The sequence below is a fragment of the Saccostrea cucullata genome, unplaced genomic scaffold, assembly GCF_032062105.1.
Source record: "Saccostrea cucullata isolate Sc308-1 unplaced genomic scaffold, CSIRO_AGI_Scuc_v1 ctg16546, whole genome shotgun sequence".
NCBI classification, from domain to species: Eukaryota; Metazoa; Mollusca; class Bivalvia; order Ostreida; family Ostreidae; genus Saccostrea; species Saccostrea cuccullata.
This window is the reverse complement of record NW_026941017.1, coordinates 1-13,064: the sequence shown is the minus strand read 5'-3', so window position 1 is coordinate 13,064 and position 13,064 is coordinate 1. Positions and strand designations below refer to the sequence as shown.

The following is a 13,064-nucleotide window of genomic DNA, read 5'->3' as shown; positions in this document are numbered from 1 at the left end:
ATTAAAGCTTAATAGCCAAAATTTGAAGTTTGAATTAAAAAAGTTATCTCAAACCTTATATCAAACTTTACAGACAAACACAACAGACAGAAAACATGATACTGTATACAGGGAAATGTTTGTCCCCATTTTATTTTCACCCCTTTCGCCTACCCTCATTTGGGTGAATATTTAAAACGGTGCGAATTCAAAGAATACAGTATAATTTCTTCAACAAAACTATGACTGGGCAAATTTTAAATGGGGCAAAATTGTTTGCTAGTGTGAAAGGGCGAAAATAAGACGGGCGAAAATAACCCTGTATACAGTATTTCAAATTAAGCAGTTTTAAACAGTTCACATAATCAACATGATCAATTACACTTATAATTTCTGAGATTTTTAAACCATTTTCCTTGAATGCATGATGAATGGTCTGTTCTCTCAAGATCAATGCAACAGTACATTAAAGGGAAACATTTACATTGCTGCATACATTACACATGTATATATTCAATGCCATTTCTTGAACATCTTACATCTTTAGTTTTCTCTCTTTGGCACTGTGTAGTTGCCATTTCTCCGAGGGTCTGAAATTAAAAAAAAAATTGTAATTTTAGCAACAGCTCAAGTTTTTGTACCTATAGTGTTTCTAAAAAATATTCAGGATTTGTTGTGAGCACTGTTTACATTCTTATCGAATAAAATAAAAAAATTGCGCTTTCAAATTCAAAACATGTCCCTGGTCAACTGTATTTCCGAGAAATCACTTAAGTTGGTAGATGTATGCTTTATATACAATTTTTTTTCTATGTATGCTTTGAGATATATACATTATGAATATTGCAGCCATTCCAATCAGCATAAAGAACAGATTACTGTGAGTGACTGTCTTGTATCTGCACTGGTTGTGACCTGTTTTTTGATGAAGTACATGTACGTAATAAAATGGCATAAAATGTACAAAAGGTGAATTTGTGTACCTTTTCCAAGTCTATATTTTGTTAAGTTTGTTTTCATTTTTTCTCCAGTTTTTAACAAAATTCATAGGCATTTTGTTTATCAAATGATTAACTTTAATTTTGTTTATAGAGTGCATTAAAATTACTCATCAATGCATTTTTTTTGTAAATGCACATGACTTCCTACCCCTTCTTAACCATTCATCCTGGAGTAACTGTTCTGAATTCAATGGTTGATTTTTTTTGCAATATGTGCAAAAGGGCCTATTGGAATCAAAGTTTTGAATGTTTCAGGCTATGATTTGAGACCAGCCAGTTATTTGATCAGTCTACGCGAAAGTTTAAAATTTTTACAGGACAAAATGTCTGGTAAAAATAAGATTTTACCAGACCAAACAATTTCTTACCAGACCGACTTTTTTTACTTTAAATCCATACATCGTTATGATACTGAGATTGAGAGGTTGGGTGGGATGGGGTTAATTCTCACTGTGACATTTAACCTTAAATAAATTCAGAGTGAAATGGACAAGTTAACTATTATTTTATAATTTTCCTTTGTAAAAGGTATCTGCTTATACAATTGCATGCATTGTTTTCTTCATATTTGACTTATACACAAGACACTGTACACCCATTCTCAATTTAAGGGCTCAAATAATGTCGCCTCATTTTCATTTAGAAGACATACCACTGATGTAATTTTCAAATCAACATTATAAATAGTCATATAACAATGAATAAGAATTCATATAATTATCGATCTGAAAGGGTATTTAAAAAGTTCCAAATTCAACTATAGTAGCGTATTTGAAATGTACGTTACTGTCGCCGGAGGCAAATATATGCTGAATCCCCTCTGTGTAATATGCAGTTTTGATTCTCAAGTAAAAATTTTCTGATAAGTTAAACCTTGTATCATATACATTTCTTTTTATAACAATAAATACATTTTCTTTGTGATAATAAATCATTTTTATTGTGCAATGTCCCTGTCGCTTAATTCTATTCCAACCAATTTACAAGCAAAGACAAAGATTATACAACTGATAGTTCTTTTCTCCATTATTTATTGATGGGCGAAATTTGAAATTTCAAAGGATTATTTACTCATACTTAGATAATGTAACATGAAATTGAACAATTTGAGCAACTTTTATAACTATGTTTCCGAATAAAAGACATTTTCAATCGTAGAGATAAGAAAGAAATGTACGTTTCCTATATCCTTCCATTAAGAATATATATTAAGTAGAAAATATGAGACAACTCTTAATAAGCAACCCCTTGTACCCTGTAAACTGGCAAAGACGTTTTGCTTAACACAATTAAAAGTTATTTTTTACATGAAAAGTAGTCATTCGAAATGTACGTGACTGAAACGTACGTTACCATGAAATTCGAATTCAGCGAATCTCGCACGAATCTTCATGTATTCTCATACTTTCACACACTCGAATGTGTACACAAAGGAAAGTTTCAAAGGTTGGAGGTCGGCTAAATCCCAAAAATTAATGAAAAGAAACCTTTCTGCTGAGGAAAAAAATTATATTAAGGTCATTTATATGTGATATAATTTTGATACCTGATATGTATTTCTGAATACGAAACCTGTATGATGCATTTCTTATGATATGCAAGTTCAAATAATATCAATATATTGCGTGTGTAACGTACGCTTGTGGAAGAGAATTGATTTTTATATTTGAAATGTACGTTACGTATGGTAACGTACATTTTGCGTACTTCTAACTGACATTTTCTTTTAAGTTTAGTCAATGAATTGCGTTTATACGAGCGAAACAAAATTATCGTTACAATCCATTTAACAACTGACCACATAAAGCCATTGCACTCCATTCCTCGTAAATGTGGTAGACTTTTACCACGTGCTAGAAAGTTTATTTCTAAGCATCTTAATTCATCTTTGGCAACCTTTTTGCAGTTTGTTTACTTTTAATATGCGACTTTTCGTCAATATTCATTTAATTGTTGTTGATAATTTAAAACAAGGTATGCACAGGCTTATAATTGGTAAAAAAAAAAAAAAAAAACAACAAAAAAAAACACAAGACGGTCACGTACATTTCAAATACTGAAAGGTACACAATACTCAGTTTTGTTTGAATCATTGCATTTTGGGTTATATTTTTCCAGATCTGCTGAAAAGCACGTATGTTTGTGTTTTGACAAACGATGTTGCAGCATACTAATGAAATTGTTAACAAGACTGTGGATGGATATATTCGGAATAGATTTTGATCATTTATGTTAAGTTTCAATGGCCAAACACGAACATTTGTTGGATCCTAGCAAAATATGTCTTACTCTTATTTGTTTTTGTCTGTACCCTTGCCCACAGGTAGAACTAACTAGGCAATGGTGTCAATTTCAGCGAAACAGCACAAAAGAATGGTTGAACTGAGGTGGAGGGGACTCCCCAATAATATGTGAAATGAACGTTACCGAAGTGACGTGACATTCATGTAGTTAATGACAAATAACCTCGTTTGTTACATTATGATTTCTTATATTACTGCGTTAAAACGCTTCATTGAAATGATTTTATGTCAATAATTGCTTTTTTTCAATATTTACTTACATATTATTACAAGTTTGAAATGTACATTACCTACTCATATTCTGAGGCAACCGTGTCTTTATAGTGGTGATTGTGACAAATAACACAATGTGATTACATACAGAATCTATTTTGGAATAAACTGACGCAAAACGATGAAATGTTCGATGAATTTTAAGCTTTTTATCAAACAGAAATAAATAATGAAATGTACGTTATATTTACGTAGTTTTCTAAATCGACATGGATATATGTTAAAAAGGACAGTAACTACAAAATAGAATTTTACTAAATGTACATGTTAAGTTCCAGTATCTATAGAAAATGACAAAATTCCAAACTGATCGCTCTAATCAAAACAGAGAGAAGAATTTAAAGCATACATTATAAAAAATTTCTATACATCTGGATCAAAAAGTAACCTTTGTTTTTGAAAGGAAAAATCAAACGCATGTTCGTATGCCGAGAGAATATGTTGCTGACAGAGTTGGTAGGATGTGCTGGTGTTAAGATGAACTATTCCATTCCATAATTCCAATTGTGATTTTTAATGACTACTTTTTTTCTGTAGACCTTTTTGGACATTGCAGAAAGAGTAACGTACATTTCCAGCTACATTTCTGAATAAAATCATCCCCTACTTCAACGTCTTGTCATTATTTCATGTATTTAAATTTGATGAAAAAAAATCTTGTAACAAAATCTTCAGATACTTTCTTTCAAAGGTAATTGATAGAAAAATTGTTATCTTGAACTTTATTTTTTTTTAAATCAGATAGGCATTTGTGCTCTTATATTGAGAATGGGTGTGTAACAAAGATTTCGTTAAATTTAATATACACTTTCAATGCATATTTATTTTTCCTGAAACGATTCATTATGGTTACTCAAGTTCAATAATCATTTGAAAATAATTTCCCAACCAAATCTACATGTACGCATGTGCTATCTAAATATTTTCCAAACCAAATCTACGTATGAGTTATCTAAAGATCTCTAATCCTTGACAGAGGAAATTTGAATTAGAATAAAAACGATCATGACAGGGTTGTAATACATGAAAATTAATCAGGTATTACTGCTAAATTGGTCAAATAAAGGATATTTGTGGGGAATTTGACCTCTTAATTTAGATTTATTTGGCCTTCTTTTTTATCGGACATTTGGTCCTCACAGTATACTGAAATTTTTTACCGAGTCCGACCCGACCTAAATTTTAACGGTAAAAACCGACGGTCTGGTGACTTTCGCATAGACTGTTTGATACATGAGCTAGATAACCTAGCTAGTAACTGACTGGTAATAATTCAGCATGCATGGTTAAAACTATTAAATCATACTATTTTAAATTAAGGCTTCAATGCATACATTTCACAATGAGTACTGGTAAGACTGAAACGGTTAACCACGATTCACCACAGTATTTTTTCTTGGTTTGATACAGGGTGCTACAATTTTCACTTCTGTCTTTAGGTTCGGTTCATCTTTCAGTCTGGATTGTTATTCAGATAGATTTAGCATAGGTAAAAACATGTTACTCTGCATAATTAAGTTCTAAAAACAGTAAACGTAAACTTTTGAGGACTGATAGTTTGAAAAATATCTACTGTATACTTTTGAGGACTGATAGTTCGTAAAATAATCTTCAATAGTCAACACATTCTAATCAACTTCCTCTTGTCAATCAGCATGTAAAATGTTAATTGACTAAACGTAGCAAATGAAAACAAACACAAAATGTATCCCAATTGGAAAGAACCGTAATGTCTACTGAACAAAATTATATGGAATGTATTGTACTGTGAAGGATGCAAAGCATTTCATTCCAATTAAAGAGAAATCCATCGGCATGTGATAATGTAAATTGTTACTAGGCCTATATTTTGAGCCAACTTTTTTTGAAAATAGGAATCCATCTACCACAGTACAAATAGATCTACATGCCACAAGTTTGAGATGGTCGGACCCCACGTCTATATCACACAAAAAACATGTGAAAACTGCTCTGAAATTCAAGCTATTTAGAACTGCTTGTTTATAACTCAAACTTTAGACGTTTAGTGGAAAAGATTGCTGGATATGGAAAACATGTTACTTGAACATACATTTGATTTCATCAATATTTTTAAAGAAACTGAAAGAGCTCAGTATTTGACAGAAGAACTGTCTATACCTTATAAACACTTGCACCTTCGTATGTACTACTTCTTTAAGTCTGTAAAATCGGTTCTTTCTTTTCAGTTTCTTGTCAGCAGACGACCACAACGCAGTGTTGACCAACAAAATGTCACGTGATCCTCACTTTTAAGCGCTTTAGTGACGAAGATTTACCATGCGCATGTCGTTGCTATCAACAACATAACCTACTTCCGGTTGCAACTGTATTTTTAAAAAAAATTGACGGAAGCTGTGATTTTCCTTTATCAAACATAAAGTGAGTATTTAAACGTTAATGTTTTGATTTTTATGATATATTGATCCGCAAATGGATTTTATCGCTTGTTTATACTTATGTAGAGTGGCAAAAAGTTAGAAAATCGCATTGATCAGTGCTTGAATCTCACAAGATATTTGTTGCTGTTGATACCCGTGTCATTTCTCTTTTGCTGAATGTTGATTTGGTTAAGACATTTCTTGATTTATTTTTGCTTCAAGATTGTCATCTTACTTGTCTTCTTGAATGCACCCCTCTTTACAAAATCAATGTTTATTTGAAGTGTCCAAAACATTTTTTGAATGAAGCACAAAGGATTAATTTGCAAAATTTTGATTGAAGAACGAAAATGAATTAGTTTAAAATGAATTGATAAGTGATTATAATACAGACTGACTATTAAGCTTGTGTCCTTATCATGTTTATTATGACTTGTATCTCTTTCTCTTACCCAATAATTTAATTTTGCTTGTATTCTTGCCTCTCATTGGTTGATTTCCAAAAAGGAACGCATAACATTTTGTATAATCTGGTTTGGTATGGGGACACACCCCCTTGACAACCAGCATAATCATCTGTTTCCATCAATCCCCTCATTTCCAGTCCTTGGGATTCATGGAAAATTTCAGATTTAATGAATGTACCTTTAATTTCAAACAGTTACTCGATCTTACCTCATGTAAACAAGCATCATGGCTGCTAGATCTATGTATCAGTTTTTACCTCCCCTCGCTTCCCATTACTTCCGTTACTACGGTTGTATTATTGCGCGGTAAATTTGAACTCATAAAAACAACACAATTTTACATCCCCAGTTGAATAATTATTTCAAAATTAAATTATAAGGAATGACTCTAATTCTTGGCCAGATTATCGAGTATAATATGGTTTGGGTCAGTTTTCGCGTTTTTATAATCCGCTTCGCGGATTATAAAGCGTAAACTGGCCCAAACCATATTATACTCGATAATCTGGCCAGAATTAGAGTCATTCCTTAATTAAGGGTGCGTCAGTAAATTTGGATACCTGACTATAGATAGGATGTATATTAAACTGTCTGAAAGTATATAATTATACATTTACCATTGATATCTTAATTTCAGACTTAATAATGCCTACCAATCCAGACGAGCCCTACTACTGCTCGCAGCAAATAAATATCCCACCATCATTACCGGATATTCTGAAACAATTCACAAAAGCGGCAATCCGCACTCAACCAAAAGATGTCTTGGCATGGTCTGCTGCGTAAGTTATTTCAGAATTAGAAATAAGTACTGTATTAAACACAAAGTCAAATCAAGCAAGTCTGATTTAAATACATACAAAAGTAATATTGATGTTGGAAGTCGATGAGGCAGATACTTCGCCAGTTTTGTAAAATATTGAAAGATATACTGTTACATGTAATTCCCTCTACTTCCCCTCTCAATTTTTTGTTGAATACTCTCATAGAAGTGTGCATATGGATACCTACTTGAAGAATAACATTATGAATGACGAGATATTTGTTTATATTTTATAGCTATTTTAAAGACATGGCAAAAGGAGAGACACCCCCTGTGAAAGAGAGACTTGAAATGCCTGTGGCCACACAGAAAACAGATACAGGTCTTACCCAGGTCTTTTGAGGGTGCTAAATAAGCAGGTATGGAACAGTTCAGAAGGAAAATATATACAAAGTTAATACATCTACATGTAGTTATGATTTCATTTTCCTCAGTATTCGTGATATCCATGTATTAATATTGTTCTTGATTATTAATTTCTGAGCTTATTCCATGAAATTTCAATTGCATCTGTCAGATTCCTGAACATGTATTGTATCATTTTAATATGTTTGGCCTTATAATTCAAACATTAAATTGATGATTTATGTTAAAGTTAATCTTGAGCACAACAAATTAATGCATTTATTGACTAGCAAAATAAATTACTCCTTTTCCATTATTCCATCCCTCCTAATCATGATTTAATTCCAATTTGATGATATAGGTGGAACATTTTTTCGTAGACTCCAAGGTTGGCCATTTGTATTCATTTACCACATATGAAATGTTTTTTCTTCAAAAACTTATCACAGACATAATTTGCGAGTGTTCACAGATTGTTTTCACTGATAAATGCCTGTGTTTAACTCATGTCCTGAAACATTCTTGGAAACAATTGAGAGGACACAATCACACAATATGTCATTATTATAAATGAAACAAGTGTTTGAAAACTAACAATCACAGAATGACATATCAACAAAGGTGTTTATTATGGAATTGAACTCATGATTATTTTTTCAATGTACATATACTTAAGAATGATGTTATAAATCTGAAAGGAAAAAAAAAACTTGTGAAACAACATAAATTTACAATATATTAAAATCTAAGCAATTTTCTTTCAAGTTGACAAAATTTACAGTCATATCATAGTATAAATAAACTAAATAGGATATGGTAATGTTTCTGTAAATATCAAATTTAACCAATTTTGTTGATATCTGCAGCTTGGTCCAAAGAAGACAGTATCATTAAGCTTAATCGAGGAGAAGTGGGCAGATTTAGCTCTCCCCAAAGAACAATTTGACGACCTGGTCAGGATAGGGAGTTTTGGGGGAGAGGTTGAATGGAATAAATTTTTTGCCCTCTGTGCTTCAGCACTAGGAGAGGTAAGAATACCTGAGTGACAAGTTTGTAATTGTCTTGTACCTACTTTTATAGCTAGAGTGTGTTAATCAAGGTGTGGCCTAGCTAGTCCATTACTTGAAGTTCTCTCTACATAAAATGTTAAATCATTTTTAAAAAAAATTTTTTACTGATGATAGGCATTTTATGTAAAACTAAAGAATCTTTAGATTAATTCAATTATGTTCAAAAAGTCACAGTATTTAATTCTTAGAACAAATAATATACATGATTATAACAGCTAGATTTATGATTTAAGTCAGGGACAATAATTCCTTAAAAAATGTTTTCAATCATTAACCTTTCATTTTCAGAACATTACAGATGCCATGAAGACAATCTGCGAGATTTTAACAGCCGATCCCGAGGGCGGCCCCTCTAGAATCCCCTTCCCATTATTTAAGGATCTCTACACCTACCTAGCACAGATTGATGGAGAAATTACACAGCAACAAATTAATGAAGTCTGTAATTACCTCAAATATCATGTGTAAGTATAACATGTATTTATGCATCATACATGTGGGGGTATATATTCCAGGGATTAGTATATAGACTGAATACTTTACAAATATAGCCTTTTGATGAGGTCAGTCCCAGGATATATAGACCTTAGAAAAAGCATTTTCCACCAAACACAAAGTGCAAGGTCAGTTTGCTTTGTCTAAGTTCTCTATATCTAGGGATCGCCTGTGTGGTGCTTTGGTTAGAGTGTCTGCTTTAGAGTTGCGGCATAAGGAGTTGATCCTTATGTTGAGGGTTTCCCTGCTCAATGGCCCTGAGTCCCGAGCATAGGTCAAAATTTGCAGGTCTCCACAGGCAAGTGCTTGCATCTCCATATGTTTGAAAATTTCTTGAGAGGGATGTTAAACACAAACAAAATAAAATATATCTAAGGATTGAACCAAATCAAAAGGCTATATTTGTTTTATTATTTTTATTAAATCAGTTAATAAGAAATGTGTTAAAATTGATGGTCTAAAACTCAGTACTTTCTCATATTGCTTTATAAGGAATAGTTATGACATACACATAATGACAGAACAGTTATGAATATCATCTGCAGTACTCTGTAGTGACTGGGGCAGACAGTGTTTATCATAACCATCTTTGGTCCCTCCATTTGTCCTTCCATCACACTTTGCATTGATGTTGCAATTTCCAAGAAACTTATGTAATTTCATAGAAGACTTTGCTATACATACTCTGTACAGCTATAAAGAATCTAAATAAGTATTCTATTAATTTGAAGTTTTTATTAATTCATTATATTTCTCTTTTAGGGACAAACAAGATGGATATGTCCAACCTCGTAATTTCCTTGGAGCTGAATGTCCGAAAGTTATCTAATCATTGAGGTTTTTGTGATATATAACTAATGACTACTTTTTCTTCGATCATTATTGATACTAAACCATCTGAGAATGCATTCAAAGTTCAAAGAAACAATCTTAAAAATTCTAGTGTTCAGAAATTACAGACACACCATCTTGATTTCAAAACTGATGGATTGTTCTGTTTTGTTGAGGGGGAACAATTAAACTCTTTTTTTTATCTTTTAGAGTATATTTAAAGGATTGTACATATGTTGTTGTATATGCAATAAAATTCAAATTCAGTCAATGTTTTTAATTCTGCACTGCTCTTGTTCACATTGGAAAGTTACGTTAGCCAAAAACACTTTTGTAGCATCTTCATCTTTAATTTGCAAACCTCAAAGCAACAATGGAAAACGTGTAATGGGATCTTGGATATCAGCCTAGGTAGCTCAGTTGGTAGAGCACCTGACTAGTGGTGCAGGGGTCCTGAGTTTGATTCCTGGTCCAAATCATTTTTAATTTCTTTTCTTATACCTGTCTGCAGATTGAGGCATTTGATATTGATTTAGAGTTTCTGCTTCCATGTGGGTGACACCAAACTCCCTCAATGATATAGCTCAACCAAATGTGCATGTACTAAGTATGTATTATAATATAGAATTATAATTTACACATTGTGTCTGCCAAGAGTAGACATTATACAGTTATTGAATGGGTATGAGGGCAACATGATTTGTTGGACCTGAAGGTGAAAATGTTGCAAGGCCACAGGCCAAGGGCAACATTTTCACCTTTAGAAATGCCAACAAATCATATGTTTGCCCTCATCCCCAGTCTATAAACAAGTCTGTTTTGTTATACCCTTCAGTGCTCACTTAAGATTTAATCAATACACACTATATTATCAATTACTTTATATGGAAAATTATCGCTTCATTAGTAAATATAAAACAATAGCTGAGAAAGAACAAAATTTATTACATTTTTATTATATCACAAGAATTATTTATCACAAAACATACTCTTCCCTTCTTCCTTGCTAGTGGCAACGAACATTGCATGCTTTACTTCGGCTACTTCCGTGACACCAATATTGAATGATGATTAATTACTTGTGACGTAGCAGTGACGTTGCGGTCTAACAATTCTTATGTTGGACCCGCAGGCCGGTCAATAGTGAAATTGTTAGACTGATGTAATAAACATTTCTTTTGTTGGATTTTTTATTAGTAATAAATTTATAGAAAGCTATTCATAAGGGTATAACAAAAAGAAATGATCTAGGGGCAAAAATGCCTTAGTTCTATACATGTTCTAGTACTGCAGTGCTATAAACCAATTTTTTTTTTGGGGGGGGGGAGATTTTTTAAGGTATGAGATTATGACAAGCGTTTCAGGATCTTTGCATGCTTTCTTTGGAGAATTTTTTTTTTGACAGAAATTGGTTAGAAGAAAAAGAGACATATATTTAACATATAAAAATGTAAGATGATTGAGTGCCAGCAGTGTAATGCAGTGGCAGATCCATAGGTTGGGGGAGGGGGGTGCAACCCTCTTTTGGATTTGCAAAAAAGAGAAGAAGAAAGTTATTTTTTTGTTAGTTTTTACTTTAGAAAATGTTCAGTTAAAGGTAAATGTTGTAATATATAAAGAAATTTGGTTGTGAAAACAAAATTAACCCCCCCCCCTTTACAAATACCCCCTGCCTCCCATATGATTATAATGGCAAATACCATATTTTGCTCTGTGAGACTCGAAAGTGTTAGATCAGAAAGTAAAATAGGAGGTCACAAAGGCATTATGTAGTAAAGAATCTGAAAGTATCATCAAATTTTATTCAGTGGTATAGGAGGTGTTGCGGATAAAAGATTGGTACCCTTCAATATTATTGAAAATTGGCAGTGTCTAAGTTTTCCTGTGGGAAACCCGAAACATGTTTCTGATCAAAAAGTAAAATAGGAGGTCACAATGGCACTCTTTATGTAACAAGGAATCTTTGAAAGTCTCATTAAATTTCATTCATTGGTATAAGAGGAGTTGCGGAGAAGGGATGGGTACCCCAAAGCGTAACGGACGGACGGACGTACAGCTAGACGGACGGACACCCGTTATTTCCCTCCCACTTTTCAAGCGGGGGAGGGGGAGTGTTTAAAATTGTGAAGAAGTAAATCATGCACTATTATCTGGTTAACCAAAATTTTTAATTCTTGCAGCCAATGACAGGCGCTAAAAAAAACTAATCTGGCGGCCGCCACATGAAAATTAAGAATTAACTAGCTGGCACTGTCGTTTTTTTTTAAGCACAGCAAGGTCACTTTAGTCATATTGTTATTGAACATCCCCATATTAAATAGATTCCAGTTATTTATAACCCATTTAGGGTAGATTCGGGCATTTGTGCAATACATGGTGAAATTTTGAGAAGAAAGAGAGAAAGGATACAGTTAAAATTGCTTTGACATAAACAAAGTACCAATGCGATTCAGGCGAGCGTTGTGGCTCATCAGCCTCCTGTGATGAGTTAGCATGGAACCTCTACCTCCAACCCATACAATCACACTCACATCCCTGGGTCGGGAAAAAAAAAATCCTCGATCCGTCCATAATTTTCCACCAAGTTTACAAATCGAGCACATTCAATTAAATATTTTTTTTTTTTGTTTTTTTTTTGTTTTTGTTTTTGTTTTTGTTTTTTTTTTTTTTTGTTTTTTGTTTGTTTTTTTTTAAGTCAAGGTTTTTCTAGATCAAAGTAAAAACAGCATCTATATCAATTATATACATGCACTGAAAAAGAAAAAAAAGTTTGAATGAAACTTCTAGATGCAGAGTCTTCTTTTCAAGAACGTTGGTTGTGTAACACAGCTATTTCTTCATAACGGGTAAAGTGGCTTATTGTAGGGCTAAATAGACGCTGGGGAAACACCAGTCTGCACTGAAAGAAAATGTGGTGTGTGTTTTTATATGCGATTTGAAAGATGCTAGAGATCCTCATTGAAAATATCTAAGCAGTTTTTCGAGATCGAGGTTTTTCGGCAATATATCGGAATTCTCATGGGCACTAATTGAGTCCCATTTTTAGCAGACAATTTTTGTATTGTACTATTGTAGAGA

At 32.8% G+C, this 13,064-nt stretch overlaps 1 pseudogene; it reads left to right on the top strand.

Moving 5' to 3' along the window:
• Nucleotides 1–5,805: 5,805 nt before the first annotated feature.
• Nucleotides 5,806–10,257, top strand: LOC134256940 (ropporin-1-like protein; annotated as a pseudogene).
• Nucleotides 10,258–13,064: the final 2,807 nt, after the last annotated feature.